Source organism: Clarias gariepinus, chromosome 15 (genome assembly GCF_024256425.1).
Source record: "Clarias gariepinus isolate MV-2021 ecotype Netherlands chromosome 15, CGAR_prim_01v2, whole genome shotgun sequence".
Taxonomy (NCBI): domain Eukaryota; kingdom Metazoa; phylum Chordata; class Actinopteri; order Siluriformes; family Clariidae; genus Clarias; species Clarias gariepinus.
Genome location: NC_071114.1, coordinates 4445615 through 4463073, shown reverse-complemented (window position 1 = coordinate 4463073; position 17459 = coordinate 4445615).

The window sequence follows — 17459 nt, the reverse complement described above, 5'->3', positions numbered from 1 at the left end:
GATTGTCGATAATGGTTAGGTTCTCTAATGCTGTTACAAAATTAAACTTATTGATAGTAAATGTAACCATTTGGAAGCAATGTAACCAAGGAATGAATAGATTGATTTATTAATTAAATGCTGAAAAATATTCTACTTCTAATAATAATAATCATAATAAGAAGAATTATTTTAGCAAATTCCATGTCCAGATGTATAACAGCAAAGAGACTGTACATAAAACAAATGTTTAATGTTGTTAAAACAGCTCAATGGTAGTTATGTCAAATGCCTGTTGAAAGCTGACCGACTGGGGTGATAATGTTTTTTTAAGTAATTCAGTGATAATTCAAAATACAGTGACAAATGACCAGATTGATGCAAAACACCATCATGCAACAATTTTTACTTAACTCTGGCCCTGTTGTTTACTGTGCCACAACCTTTGTAGATGACTTCTGAACATTATACAGAACATATATTTAACATAGGGCTGTCATAAATACTCTACTATAATTAAGGGTTGATAAAATGTTTACATAACAAATATTTGGCAAATGGCAATTGAAAATGTTTTGATAATGTGCAGCAAAGTTAGTTTGACACAAAGCAGAAATATTTAGTTTTATGGCAGAAAGTAACATGCAAGAGACTCCAAGCTAGAAAAGACCAAATAGGCAAAATAATAATAAAGTCTAGTAGCCAAAGAGAGGGCGAGAGAAAGGAGGGGCTCTGTCTCTCGTGCCTTGTCCAGATCAACTTGTGATTCCCAAGAGTGCAGCGCGGCTCGTGGTTCCTTAAAGAACACAAAGCGCGCACGAAGCACCTTCATCGGAAGATCATCACAGTGCTCACACTCTCCTCTAAGTCCTTTGAGAGCGTGGCTCTCACCCAAACATTCAAAGCAGAGAATATGTGAATCGCCCTCCGAAAGGAAATTTTCACAAGGAGGGGGACATCTAGCTATAAACTCCGATATTATTTCTGGTGAGTTTTATGCTTTTATCTGCTTTTAAATGTATTTTTTATGTATTTTATGTTGACACGCACACGCTCACAATGTCGGTGAAGACAAAGAGTCTAAGGAATGTTCCCGGCTCACTCCTATTCATAACCTGCAGGTGCGTCTCATCAGATGACGTCACCCGACTGAGGTTATATAATCCAAAATTTGGCGTGTTTGATACACACATGCATCACAAACGGCAACATGACAAGATGTTCTCATAGTGTAGTGAGTGTAGCCGTTGAAAGGGAACCTGAGCATGTCAGAAAATGAACGCAAACGTTTTTTTAAATGGTCAGAGTCAGTCTGCTTGCTGTTTTTCCCAACGCATTCACAATCATTAGTCAACTTCTGCCGGTGCGCTCTGGAAAACTTTTTGCGTGCGGCTGAGCACTGATTTAGACTTTGTAGCGAAGTAAAGAGAAGGACACATGACATGACAGAATTAAGTACGGCTGGTGAGCCGTTTTTTAATCACTGGAATGGAAGAGATAGAAAGTTTCCTTATCATAACATGTCTTGTATTGTTTTTAATTGCTCGAAACACAACCCATCATTTTTAATGCTATTTTACAAGGGTAAATACAAATGGAATAATTTTATTTGGTTTATTTATTTATTTTTAAATAAAATCTAAAATTAAAACATTGTAGAGTAATTAAAATCATGCATGTTATGATAAGAAAAATCGCATTTCAGGGATTAAAAACGGTAACAATGTCAATTTTAGAATGTGGAATCCAGAAGATTTTAAATTTACACAAATTTAAGAAGAGGCCTGAAGCAAGATCCAAGATCCTTCATCTTGCTGAACCATGCACAGTGGGGAGGGGTGCATTTTAGTGTCTCCGAGTGTAAAGGTAAGAAAAGCTGATTCACACCTGGGGAGGGTGTATTATTTGCATTAAAATGTGTCTGACATTGCAAAGCACACACAGTTACACTTGGACAATGGAATATCGCAGAACGTGCGAGTTGATGCCCTAGCACCAGTCACTAACCATTAAAATGTTGGATTTGAATTTAAATTAAAATGCCACTTATATTCGTGTTTAATTAAATTCTTAAATCATCGTGTTCACTCATGGGTTTACTGCATAAACACCATAACAAAAAGTCTGGGGACAAAATGAAGAAGTTCTTTTTTCGTTTTTTTTTTTTTTGCATTAAGTTTAATCATGCAGCACTTTTAGTATTCATAGCAAAAGCAACCCAACAGTGTGATTAAAGTACCCAAAATAACACGGAATTTTGACCCAGCATAAACAACCCAACAATGTGTTTACAGAAACCCAGCATTTCTTTTAGTGTACTACTACAGTACAAACGAATGAAGTGCAGTCAAAGCCCGAGGATTTTGCGTGCTGTCGCGTTGTATTCAGAGAGTAGTACATATTTTTGTGGTTATTTTTTTTTCATTTCATGTCTTGTTTTATCGATAAATCTGCTCGTATCTGCGCGATACGAGCAGATTTAACACAATAAAACAATAATGTTTGAGGCTAACATATCATACATCATTGTAGTCTTTTTGCACACACGCGTGGGTGCGTTACAATAATAATAAGAATAATAACAATAATAAATTCAGAGCACTGCTACTAATAATAATTATAAAACTGAATGTAGAAAGCGCAGTTGAAGAAGTATCATCATTAAAGGTGAGAAGAAAATGAGGAATAAATACATATTAGTATATACAGTTTGAGCTCAACACGTTTATGAGCACTGTCGCTTGCTGCTAATGGGCGCTTAAGAGAGAGAACACATTTTCGGCTTCATTAGACACACAATACTTCAGACTGAAACACGACTGCCCCCTACAGATAATGAAAGGCATTTTCACAGCTTGCCGTGCAAAGCCACGGCAAGTCATGGGATTCCTTTTCCGAAACGAGCGTTTTTAATGGCGACATCTGTATTTGAGTGTGAATCATAACAAAATATGGAAAACTTCTCACTCATCGTCTATACCACTTTATCCTGTATACAGGGTCGAAGGGGGCCTGGAGCCTATCCCAGGGGACGGCTGGCACACACATAAACACACTCACACTACTAGCAATTTGGTGTATATATGTACATATCATTTTGATTAAAGGTTGTTGTATTTTAGACAGTAGGAGCACCACGTTAGTGGTGAGTGAGATTAACAGTTTGGTTCCAGTGCTAAAGATCAATGCTGGTTTATGAAGAATTTAGCAAATTCTGTTTGTTTTTAATGTGTTGAACAAGGATGATTTGCTACTTACAATGTATGCATCGTGGGTAATTCCACTGTCCTTTAGAACAAATAGCTTGGGTCTCATTCAGAAATTTTAGAAAGTCTTCAATACATTTGTATTCTAGTGTGTCACCGTCCTGGTAGGTCACCTTCAGATTTTTTCTTAACATAATCGCATTATTTATTTTTCTCTCAGGGTCTGGGCATGCTGTAATAAACAACAATTAACAAAGATGTTAATCTGCTCAAAGAAAAAGGAACATCAGACCAGCAAAAAAGGGAGACAATTTTTATTTTGCTTTCCATTCATCAGTGCTAGCTTCGCCAAGCGAAGTTAGTTTACATATATTTTATGTTTTTTTTTTAATTTGCATTTTGTACAAAATTTTGTTAATACATAGCACCATTGGTCCCAAGAATGTTAGCAATGATGCTAGCAAGAAAAGGGAAGCACTTTTAGTTTAATTTTTAAAGCAGCTGCTCCCAAGAAAAATTATAAGTTAAGGTTAAGTAATGTTTAATGTAAATATTTTATTTTATTTACATGTCTTTTCTAAATATTTTGATTGTTTTTCTAAGCATAAATATAATTATAGAGTGGGGAATTGGTAAAATTGGTAATATTTGGGTGGCTGAAATGGATTATCTGTATTTAAATGATTTCCTATGGGAAAATGCATTTCGCAATACAAAATTTCACCTTAAGAACTCGCCTCCAGAATGGTTAAATTTCATGTGCTGAGCTACCCTTGACTTTCTGGAAGAGAAATAGCCTGTCAGCATTTACCCTGTCAGGCTGTAATAAGGTGAGGAAGCAGTATTTCCAGATTGGGCAGTTTTTCTGTAACTGGAGTAATTTTTACCATGGGCTAGAAAAATGTGTCTTGCTCAAAACTATGCTCGGACACTAGTTATCAAGGAGCTTCATGTCAAATGGAGCAGCCCTGTGTTTTTGGTGCTCGAGGCTGATTGGTCAATGAAATGTTCAACTTTAATACATACTCAATGTACATGTAGTGTAGTCAGTTGCGCACAACTCACTTTTTTAAACCAAGAGGTATTGGCACTTTACTTTCACTCAAATATCCATAGAAAACCTTTTTGTACTTTGATTAAGTTGGCATTTTGATGGGGTTGTTTGGTGCTCCATCAATGTTTTATGGTCTCATGGGTTCTATATGCTGCCAGAATCTGCGAACAGTGTAGATGCCAGGCTACAGAGTGCCTGCTAACTTTATATTTTCCAAGAACAGTGAATAATCTAAATTTCTTCTTCTAATAATAATAATGGTGAGTGTAGGACTGAATCCAAATCAAGGCTTAAATGTATAATAAAGTCATGTAAATGTGTTTTGTTCATCTAACTAAACAGTAAAATTTAACATCCATTTATTCACTTTTTATTTATTTATTTATTTATTATTATTATTATTATTATTATTTTATAATTATTTGCTACTCACTTTGTATGCATTCTGGGTACTTCCACTGCCCCTTAAAACAGGTGGCTTGGGAACCATCCTGAAAGCCAATGCCACCTTTACAGCTGTATTCTACTGTGTCACCTTCCTGGTAGTTTTCCTTCAGATCTGGTTCCTTCAAAATTGCATTATTTTTTTCTTTCTCAGGTGCTGAGCATCCTTGTTTTGTGTCAGCTGTTATAAACACCAAATTAGCAACAAGGTTATATCCACACTCAGAAAAATATTTAAGGCACCAAACAAACAAACACTAGTATTATGTCAATATTTTTGCATGACATTAGTTTTTAATACCTAAACTAGTGGCAGTAATAAAAGATTTTGACATAACTTGACATGCTCGTAAAAGAAGGAACCTTGTAAATTTCTTTATGTCTTTATGGAATGATGTAATGTTGAAATTGATTGTCGATAATGGTTAGGTTCTCTAATGCTGTTACAAAATTAAACTTATTGATAGTAAATGTAACCATTTGGAAGCAATGTAACCAAGGAATGAATAGATTGATTTATTAATTAAATGCTGAAAAATATTCTACTTCTAATAATAATAATCATAATAAGAAGAATTATTTTAGCAAATTCCATGTCCAGATGTATAACAGCAAAGAGACTGTACATAAAACAAATGTTTAATGTTGTTAAAACAGCTCAATGGTAGTTATGTCAAATGCCTGTTGAAAGCTGACCGACTGGGGTGATAATGTTTTTTTAAGTAATTCAGTGATAATTCAAAATACAGTGACAAATGACCAGATTGATGCAAAACACCATCATGCAACAATTTTTACTTAACTCTGGCCCTGTTGTTTACTGTGCCACAACCTTTGTAGATGACTTCTGAACATTATACAGAACATATATTTAACATAGGGCTGTCATAAATACTCTACTATAATTAAGGGTTGATAAAATGTTTACATAACAAATATTTGGCAAATGGCAATTGAAAATGTTTTGATAATGTGCAGCAAAGTTAGTTTGACACAAAGCAGAAATATTTAGTTTTATGGCAGAAAGTAACATGCAAGAGACTCCAAGCTAGAAAAGACCAAATAGGCAAAATAATAATAAAGTCTAGTAGCCAAAGAGAGGGCGAGAGAAAGGAGGGGCTCTGTCTCTCGTGCCTTGTCCAGATCAACTTGTGATTCCCAAGAGTGCAGCGCGGCTCGTGGTTCCTTAAAGAACACAAAGCGCGCACGAAGCACCTTCATCGGAAGATCATCACAGTGCTCACACTCTCCTCTAAGTCCTTTGAGAGCGTGGCTCTCACCCAAACATTCAAAGCAGAGAATATGTGAATCGCCCTCCGAAAGGAAATTTTCACAAGGAGGGGGACATCTAGCTATAAACTCCGATATTATTTCTGGTGAGTTTTATGCTTTTATCTGCTTTTAAATGTATTTTTTATGTATTTTATGTTGACACGCACACGCTCACAATGTCGGTGAAGACAAAGAGTCTAAGGAATGTTCCCGGCTCACTCCTATTCATAACCTGCAGGTGCGTCTCATCAGATGACGTCACCCGACTGAGGTTATATAATCCAAAATTTGGCGTGTTTGATACACACATGCATCACAAACGGCAACATGACAAGATGTTCTCATAGTGTAGTGAGTGTAGCCGTTGAAAGGGAATTTCAGCGTGTCAGAAAATGAACGCAAACGTTTTTTTAAATGGTCAGAGTCAGTCTGCTTGCTGTTTTTCCCAACGCATTCACAATCATTAGTCAACTTCTGCCGGTGCGCTCTGGAAAACTTTTTGCGTGCGGCTGACCACTGATTTAGACTTTATAGCGAAGTAAAGAGGAGGACACATGACATGACCGAATTAAGTACGGCTGGTGAGCCGTTTTTAATCACTGGAATGGAAAAGATAGAAAGTTTCCTTATCATAACGTGTCTTGTATTGTTTTTAATCGCTCGAAACACAACCCATCATTTTTTTATGCTATTTTACAAGGGTAAATACAAATGGAATAATTTAATTTGGTTTATTTATTTATTTTTAAATAAAATCTAAAATTAAAACATTGTAGAGTAATTAAAATCATGCATGTTATGATAAGAAAAATCGCATTCCAGGGATTAAAAACGGTAACAATGTCAATTTTAGAATGTGGAATCCAGAAGATTTTAAATTTACACAAATTTAAGAAGAGGCCTGAAGCAAGATCCAAGATCCTTCATCTTGCTGAAACCATGCACAGTGGGGAGGGGTGCATTTTAGTCTCTCCGAGTGTAAAGGTAAGAAAAGCTGATTCACACCTGGGGAGGGTGTGTTATTTGCATTAAAATGTGTCTGACATTGCAAAGCACACACAGTTACACTTGGACAATGGAATATCACAGAACGTGCGAGTTGATGCCCTTGCACCGGTCACTAACCATTAAAATGTTGAATTTGAATTTAAATTAAAATGCCACTTATATTCGTGTTTAATTAAATTCTTAAATCATCGTGTTCACTCATGGGTTTACTGCATAAACACCATAACAAAAAGTCTGGGGACAAAATGGAGAAGTTCTTTTTTCGTTTTTTTTTTTTTTTTTTGCATTAAGTTTAATCATGCAGCACTTTTAGTATTCATAGCAAAAGCAACCCAACAGTGTGATTAAAGTACCCGAAATAACACAGAATTTTGACCCAGCATAAACAACCCAACAATGTGTTTACAGAAACCCAGCATTTCTTTTAGTGTACTACTACAGTACTAACGAATGAAGTGCAGTCAAAGCCCGAGGATTTTGCGTGCTGTCGCGTTGTATTCAGAGAGTAGTACATATTTTTGTGGTTATTTTTTTTCATTTCATGTCTTGTTTTATCGATAAATCTGCTCGTATCTGCGCACGCGTTTATCAGCCTTTTGATCAAAAAGCCGCATGCGCAACTCACTTTCACTTTGCACAAGACAGTGTTTATTGTTTAGTGTATATTTAAAGCGCATAAACACAATAAAACAATAATGTTTTAGGCTAACATATCATACATCATTGTAGTCTTTTTGCACACACGCGTGGGTGCGTTACAATAATAATAAGAATAATAACAATAATAATTTCAGAGCACTGCTACTAATAATAATTATAAAACTGAATGTAGAAAGCGCAGTCGAAGAAGTATCATCATTAAAGGTGAGAAGAAAATGAGGAATAAATACATATTAGTATATACAGTTTGAGCTCAACACGTTTATGAGCACTGTCGCTTGCTGGTAATGGGCGCTTAAGAGAGAGAACACATTTTCGGCTTCATTAGACACACAATACTTCAGACTGAAACACGACTGCCCCCTACAGATAATGAAAGGCATTTTCACAGCTTGCCGTGCAAAGCCACGGCAAGTCATGGGATTCCGTTTCCGAAACGAGCGTTTTTAATGGCGACATCTGTATTTGAGTGTGAATCATAACAAAATATGGAAAGCTTCTCACTCATCGTCCTTACCACTTTATCCTGTATACAGGGTCGAAGGGGGCCTGGAGCCTATCTCAGGAAACGGCTGGCACACACATAAACACACTCAAACTACTAGCAATTTGGTAATAAGAATTAACCTAATTTGAAACTGGAATACCCGGAGGAAACCAATCAAGCACAGGGAGAACATGCAAACTCTATGCCCTGACCCAGGCTGGGAATCGAACCCGGACCCTGAAGGTGCAACACAACAGTGCAAACAACTAAGCCGCTGTGTGTGTATGTGTGTGAAAATAATATTGGCCTTAAATGACATTCCATAATGCTTTAGGCAGCAGCGACTTAAGAGGCTATCACACCTGACTTGTGCTAGAAACTACTATCTATTCTATTTTAAAAATAAATTTGTAACAGGTGGTTGACAGGAAATAACATACAACATCCAGCATAAGAGCTCATTTGGTCAGTCTTAGATGTATATATGTACAAATCATTTTGACTAAAGGTTGTTGTATTTTAGACAGTAAGAGCACCACGTTAGTGGTAAGTGAGATTAACAGTTTGGTTCCAGTGCTAAAGATCAATGCTGGTTTATGAAGAATTTAGCAAATTCTGTTTGTTTTTAATGTGTTGAACAAGGATGATTTGCTACTTACAATGTATGCATCGTGGGTAATTCCATTGTCCTTTAGAACAAATAGCTTGGGTCTCATTCAGAAATTTTAGAAAGTCTTTAATACATTTGTATTCTAGTGTGTCACCGTCCTGATAGGTCACCTTTAGATTTTTTCTTAACATAGTCGCATTATTTATTTTTCTCTCAGGGTCTGGGCATGCTGTAATAAACAACAATTAACAAATATGTTTATCTGCTCAAAGAAAGAGCAACATCAGACCAGCAAAAAAGGGAGACAATTTTTATTTTGCTTTCCATTCATCAGTGCTAGCTTCGCCAAGCGAAGTTAGTTTACATATATTTTATGTTTTTTTTTATTTGCATTTTGTACAAAATTTTGTTAATACATAGCACCATTGGTCCCAAGAATGTTAGCAATGATGCTAGCAAGAAAAGGGAAGCACTTTTAGTTTAATTTTTAAAGCAGCTGCTCCCAAGAAAAATTATAAGTTAAGGTTAAGTAATGTTTAATGTAAATATTTTATTTAATTTACATGTCTTTTCTAAATATTTTGATTGTTTTTTTAAGCATAAATATAATTATAGAGTGGGGAATTGGTAAAATTGGTAATATTTGGGTGGCTGAAATGGATTATCTTGTCACATCTGTGCCACCACAGTCCGGGGGAGTGAGATTCGGTTCCCCGGACTATTGAGCCGAAGCTTTGTCTCCCCCTAGTGTGTCTACGTTGGTATGTCTTCACTTAATCACAAATGATGTACACCTGTGTCTCTCCCCTGTGTGTCCTTATTTAATCCTGCCGAACCCGTAGTGTCTTGTCCGTTCACTGTTATTTACATGTTTATTTTGTACGTGTTGTTCCAACCCCACCGCTATCTCCTATCTCCTCCTCAGGAATAAACCGAGTCTGCAGGATCGGGGTAAGGCCTGTAGTGAACAGGCAGCAGGACCAAGGTCACGGTCAAGTCGCCAGCCAAGCGCAGCGCAGGACCCACGTGACAGTGCTATTAGTTTATTGTCTCAGTTTTGGTGTGTTCGTGCTCGCCTGCAGACCCAGCCTGAGGAGGCTGTCTTTTGTTGGTTTGTGTTTATGTTTACTTTGTTTTGTTTCTATCATCCTCACGTAAGAAGAGATCAACATAAGTGGGAAAACTTTACCCCAAACGATAAAATAAAAGACTCACGTGTGTTTTCAGATCATACCTGCATTTTGCGTCCAATTCTTTGACTAGAGATCATAACATATCTGTATTTAAATTATTTCCTATGGGAAAATGCATTTCGCAATACAAAATTTCACCTTAAGAACTCACCTCCAGAATGGTTAAATTTCATATCCTGAGCTACCCTTGTACTGACTTTCTGGAAGAGAAATAGCCTGTCAGCATTTACCCTGTCAGGCTGTTATAAGGTGAGGAAGCAGTATTTCCAGATTGGGCAGTTTTTGTGTAAAAGGAGTAATTTTTACCATAGGCTAGAAAAATGTGTCTTGCTCAAAACTATGCTCGGACACTAGTTATCAAGGAGCTTTATGCCAAATGGAGCAGCCCTGTGTTTTTGGTGCTCGAGGCTGATTGGTCAATGAAATGTTCAACTTTAATACATACTCAATGTACATGTAGTGTAGTCAGTTGCGCACAACTCACTTTTTTAAACCAAGAGGTATTGGCACTTTCCTTTCAGTCAAATATCCATAGAAAACCTTTTTGTACTTTGATTAAGTTGGCATTTTGATGAGGTTGTTTGGTGCTCCATCAATGTTTTATGGTCTCATGGGTTCTATATGCTGCCAGAATCTGCGAACAGTGTAGCAGCCAGGCTACAGAGTGCCTGCTAACCTGCTATATCTTCCAAGAACAGTGAATAATCTAAATTTCTTCTTCTAATAATAATAATGGTGAGTGTAGGACTGAATCCAAATCAAGGCTTAAATGCTTAAAACTAAACAGTAAACTTTAACATCCATTTATTCACTTTTTATTCATTTATTTATTATTATTATTTTATAATTATTTGCTACTCACTTTGTATGCATTCTGGGTACTTCCACTGCCCCTTAAAACAGGTGGCTTGGGAACCATCCTGAAAGCCAATGCCACCTTTACAGCTGTATTCTACTGTGTCACCTTCCTGGTAGTTTTCCTTCAGATCTGGTTCCTTCAAAAATGCATTATTTTTTTCTTTCTCAGGTGCTGAGCATCCTTGTTTTGTGTCAGCTGTTATAAACACCAAAATAGCAACAAGGTTATATCCACACTCAGAAAAATATTTAAGGCACCAAACAAACAAACACTAGTATTATGTCAATATTTTTGCATGACATTAGTTTTTAATACCTAAACTAGTGGCAGTAATAAAAGATTTTGACATAACTTGACATGCTCGTAAAAGAAGGAACATTGTAAATTGCTTTATGTCTTTATGGAATGATGTAATGTTGAAATTGATTGTCGATATTGGTTAGGTTCTCTAATGCTGTTACAAAATTAAATTTATCGATAGTAAATGTAACCATTTGGAAGCAATGTAACCAAGGAATGAATAGATTGATTTATTAATTAAATGCTGAAAGATATTCTACTTCTAAAAATAATAATCATTTACTCATTTACTCAACTCACTTTTCTTGGGTCTACTTTCTGATTCGAGTGTGTGTTTATAGGACGCGGGTTAAATTTGTGTTTTTCCCTTGCTCCCCTTTCCTGAGAGTCCTTAGACTAAATCGCGTGGCTATCCTGCCTACTCGCGTGCTTCCGCGTTGGGGTTTACCATCCACGCTACAAAGGGCTAACCGCTAAGTGCTAAGTCTTCTGATCATTCCGGTTAGTTCGTGACAGAATGACTGAGTCCTCCGCGGTAAACCCAGCGGATTATGCGCACCTTTGTGACGTGGTTGATCGGCACGCCGAGCTAATCAACAAGCTAAACGGAGAGCTCGCTACTCTTCGCAGGAGCGTCCAAGACATTGCGGCCTTGCGCCGCGAGGTGGCGGAGCTCCGGCAGGAGAACGCGGCCCCCGCGAGGCTGTTGCTAGCGCGGCTAACCGTCCGCCCGTCGCAGCGGCCGCAGCTCCGCCCCCCCTCCCCCCTCCTACTTCTGATGTCTTTCTTGCTCTACCGGATAAGTGGGATGGCACAGACGGGAGATGCAGTGTTTTTCTAACTGCTCTCAATCTGGTGTTTGAGTTCAATGCCACCAAATACTCCACTGATCGATTGCGCATTGCTCTCCTTGTCTCGTTGCTGTCGGGGCAGGCAGCTGAGTGGGCCATGGCAGTTCTTCGTGCTGACTCGGATACCGCCCATTCCTACAATGAATTCACCCGTCTGCTGAAGTTAACATTTGAACACCCTGCGGGCGAGGTGGAGACCGACACCAAGCTGTACCACCTGCGGCAGGGAAGTTCGTCCGTGAGCCGCTACACAGCTGATTTCCGCACTCTCGCCGTACAAACCACCTGGGGAGACGCCGAGCTCCGGACCACCTATTACGAGGGGTTGGCTTCTAGGATAAAAGACGAGCTAGCTGGGCGGAAGCTTCCTGCCACCCTAGAGGGTTTGATTCAGCTCGCCCTCCGAATTGACCAACGCCTCCTATCTCGCCCGAAGCCAGCCCCGAGAACCCTGCTGCCAACACCCACTTTCGCGTTTTCCACTCCACGAACTCCAACCACCGTCACCTCCACCACTCATGGACCTGTCGGTTCTCCACCTCCTGCCGTGGTTGACACCGGAGCCGGGGAACCCATGCAGTTAGGACGCGCCTCCTTGACCGCTGCAGAACGGGAATGGCGATTCAGGGAGGGACTCTGTGCCTACTGCGGGTCAGGAGCCCACCACAGAGCCATCTGTCCTCTCCGACCGGGAAACGCCCAGACCCGGTGAGCGAGGGGAAGAGCTCACCGAGTTGCCTCCAACTCTTCCGCGGCCATTTATACTCTCTTACACCCGAGACACGGGCGATGGAGGAATACGTGTCAAACGCCCTTCGCCAAGGTACCATCAGGCCCTCCTCCTTGCCCGCCGCCGCGGGGTTCTTCTTTGTAAAGAAGAAAGGGGGTGAACTTTGTCCATGTGTCGATTATCGGGGGCTAAACAACATTACCATCAAAAACCGACACCCTCTGCCTCTTACCAACTCTGCCCTGGACGCCCTCTCTGGTGCCACCATTTTCACTAAGTTGGACCTTCGGAGCGCCTACAACTTGGTGCATATCAGAGAGGGCGATGAGTAGAAGACGGCCTTCATCACTCCCACTGGACATTATGAAAGTCTTGTTATCCCCTTCGGAATTTTGTATTGCCCCCGCCGCCTTTCAAAGTTTCATAAATGATGTCCTTCGAGACATTGGGGCGGTGGGCATTCGTCTACCTGGACGACATCCTCATATACTCACGAACAGTTGAAGAACATACCCAACACGTCAGGGCGGTCCTTAAGAGATTGCTCGCCCATCAACTGTATTGTAAGTTGGAAAAGTGCGCTTTTCACGAGCGCTCCACCACGTTTCTGGGCTTTGTCATCTCGCCCCAAGGTGTGGCCATGGACCCACAGAAACTAGAAGCTGTGCGTCATTGGCCCCTACCCAAGACCCTCAAGCAGCTTCAACGGTTCCTCGGGTTTGCGAATTTCTATCGTCGCTTCATCAGGGACTACAGTACAGTTGCAGCACCCCTAACTGCCCTGACCCATCCACCATCTCATCACTTCCACCTCAACTCCACCGCCATCTCCGCCTTCCACGAATTATGTCGACGTTTCACCACCGCTCCAATCCTTCTCCATGCAGACATCGACAAACAATTCGTTGTGGAGGTGGACGCTTTGGATGTGGGCGCCGGAGCTGTTCTCTCCCAGCGAGGTCCAAATCAGAAGTTACACCCTTGTGGCTTCTTCTCCAAAAAATTTGATCCCACTCAACAGCGATACGGAGTAGGGGACCGCGAGCTGTTGTCCATAAAGTGGGCATTGGAGGAATGGCGACACTGGCTCCAGGGCGCCAGCGACCCTTTCATCGTCTGGACCGACCACCAGAATCTGATCACCATCCAGAACATCAAGCAGCTCAACCCGAGGCAGGCGCGGTGGGCCCTGTTTTTTGAACATTATAACTTCCATCTGTTCTACCGCCCGGGGTCTAAGAACACCAAGGCCGACGCCCTCTCCAGACAATATGAGGGGGAAGTCACCCGGGCGGAACCCGCGCCTGTCCTTCCCTCCTCAAATATCATTGCATCTCTCCACTGGGATCTAGAGACCAGAGTCCACCAGGCACAGGCAGCGGAGACCGAATCGGCAGGTGTGCCGCCTGGACGACTCTACGTGCCTCAAGCGGTCAGGAGCGACGTCATGGAGTGGGGCCACTCATTACCCATATCTGGACACCCCGGCACCAGACGCACCCTCCAGTTTGTCCAACGCGCCTTCTGGTGGCCCTCCATGACCCAGGACATCGAAGAGTTTGTTCAGGCGTGCCCAGTGTGCACCAGGGCCAAGACCACCAACCAGCCGACGCCTGGAGAGCTCCAGCCACTCCCGGTTCCTCGCCGACCCTGGACGCACATTGCCGTCGACTTCATCATGGGCCTGCCGGCTTCAGAAGAGAAGACGACCATTATGACCATCCTGGATCGGTTCTCCAAAGCTGTCCACCTGGTGGCTCTCTCCGGACTCCCGTCAGCTAAAGAGACAGCCGAGCTGATTCTAGAGCACGTAGTCCGTTTGCATGGGTTCCCAAAAGACATCGTCTTGGACAGGGGGCCCCAGTTCACTGCCCGGTTCTGGAAGGCCTTCTGCCGTCTGATCAATTCCACCTGCAGTCTGTCATCAGGATACCACCCTCAGACTAATGGTCAGACGGAGCGGACCAACCAACAACTGGAGCGCTATCTAAGATGTTTTGTTGCCGATCGTCAGCGCTCCTGGGCCCGCTATCTCTTATGGGCTGAGCTATCTCACAACCTCCACGTATCTTCGGCCACAAATCTCAGTCCATTCGAGGTATGCCACGGTTTCCAGCCTTCGATGTTTGAACATCAAGAACCGGAGGTTGAGGTACCGTCGGCCCAACAGTTGGTTCGCAGGTGTCGCCGCCAACACCCACCGGGACGAATGTATAATGTAGGTGACAAGGTATGGCTGTCAACAAAAAATTTGCATCTCCGCACAGAATCAAAGAAACTATCACCCAGATTCATCGGCCCATACCGCATCACACTCCGCATCAACCCTGTCACCTACCGGCTTCAGCTGCCTGCGGCGCTCCGAATCCATCCGGTTTTCCACACGTCACAGCTGAAACCCTTCACCACTTCCCCTATGGTTCCACTCTCTCCCCCCTGCTCCTCCTCCCCGAATCATTGACGGTGGTCCTGCTTACACCGTACGTCGGATCCTCGATTCACGCCCTAGGGGCCGAGGCACCCAATACCTGGTCGACTGGGAAGGCTACGGTCCCGAGGAGCGATCTTGGATTCCGGCCCGGTTTATTCTCGACCCGGAACTTATCAGGGACTACCGTCGTCGGGTATTCTCCACCCCAGGACCGTCGGGAGTCGGTCCTGGACATGGGGGTACTGTCACACACACCCGTTTTGCGACCGGCACTAGGACCCGGAAGTAGAACGGTCGCTAAAACAGGAAGCATAAAATGAGACAAGATGGCGCTTCACATCACTCAGTCATTGAGTTCGCCCAATGCTGGTTCAGATCGCCTGTCTGCCATTTTGTGAGTACTCACTTTTCTTGGGTCTACTTTCTGATTCGAGTGTGTGTTTATAGGACGCGGGTTAAATTTGTCTTTTTCCCTTGCTCCCCTTTCCTGAGAGTCCTTAGACTAAATCGTGTGGCTATCCTGCCTACTCGTGTGCTTCCGCGTTTGGGTTTACCATCCACGCTACAAAGGGCTAACCGCTAAGTGCTAAGTCATCTGATCATTCCGGTTAGTTCGTGACAATTCCATGTCCAGATGTATAACAGCAAAGAGACTGTACATAAAACAAATGTTTAATGTTGTTAAAACAGCTCAATGGTAGTTATGTCAAATGCCTGTTGAAAGCTGACCGGCTGGGGTGATAATGTTTTTTTAAGTAATTCAGTGATAATTCAAAATAAAGTGACAAATGACCAGATTGATGCAAAACACCATCATGCAACAATTTTTACTTAACTCTGGCCCTGTTGTTTACTGTGCCCCAACCTTTGTAGATGACTTCTGAACATTATACAGAACATATATTTAACATAGGGCTGTCATAAATACTCTACTATATTTAAGGGTTGATAAAATGTTTACATAACAAATATTTGGCAAATTGCAATTGAAAATGTTTTGATAATGTGCAGCAAAGTTAGTTTGACACAAAGCAGAAATATTTAGTTTTATGGCAGAAAGTAACATGCAAGAGACTCCAAGCAAGAAAAGACCAAATAGGCAAAATAATAATAAAGTCTAGTAGCCAAAGAGAGGGCGAGAGAAAGGAGGGGCTCTGTCTCTCGTGCCTTGTCCAGATCAACTTGTGATTCCCAAGAATGCAGCGCGGCTCGTGGTTCCTTAAAGAACGCAAAGCGCGCACGAAGCACCTTCATCGGAAGATCATCACAGTGCTCACACTCTCCTCTAAGTCCTTTGAGAGCGTGGCTCTCACCCAAACATTCAAAGCAGAGAATATGTGAATCGCCCTCCGAAAGGAAATTTTCACAAGGAGGGGGACATCTAGCTATAAACTCCGCCATTATTTCTGGTGAGTTTTATGCTTTTATCTGCTTTTAAATGTTTTTTTAATATCTGAGGAATGTTTCCGGCTCACTCCTATTTATAACCTGCAGGTGTGTCTCATCAGATGACGTCACCCGACTGAGGTTATATAATCCAAAATTTGGCGTGTTTGATACACACATGCATCACAAACGGCAACATGACAAGATGTCCCCAGAGTGTAGTGAGTGTAGCCGTTGAAAGGGAACTTAAGCGTGTCAGAAAATGAACGCAAACGTTTTTTTAAATGGTCAGAGTCAGTCTGCTTGCTGTTTTTCCCAACGCATTCACAATCATTAGTCAACTTCTGCCGGTGCACTCTGGAAAACTTTTGGCGTGCGGCTGAGCACTGATTTAGACTTTGTAGCGAAGTAAAGAGGAGGACACATGACATGACAGAATTAAGTACGTCTGGTGAGCCGTTTTTGAATCACTGGAATGGAAAAGATAGAAAGTTTCCTTAACATAACATGTCTTGTATTGTTTTTAATCGCTCGAAACACAACCCATGATTTTTTAATGCTATTTTACAAGGGTAAATACAAATGGAATAATTTAATTTGGTTTATTTATTTATTTTTAAATAAAATCTAAAATTAAAACATTGTAGAGTAATTAAAATCATGCATGTTATGATAAGAAAAATCGCATTCCAGGGATTAAAAACGGTAACAATGTCAATTTTAGAATGTGGAATCCAGAAGATTTTAAATTTACACAAATTTAAGAAGAGGCCTGAAGCAAGATCCAAGATCCTTCATCTTGCTGAAACCATGCACAGTGGGGAGGGGTGCATTTTAGTGTCTCCGAGTGTAAAGGTAAGAAAAGCTGATTCACACCTGGGGAGGGTGTATTATTTGCAATAAAATGTGTCTGACATTGCAAAGCACACACAGTTACACTTAGACAATGGAATATCGCAGAACGTGCGAGTTGATGCCCTTGCACCGGT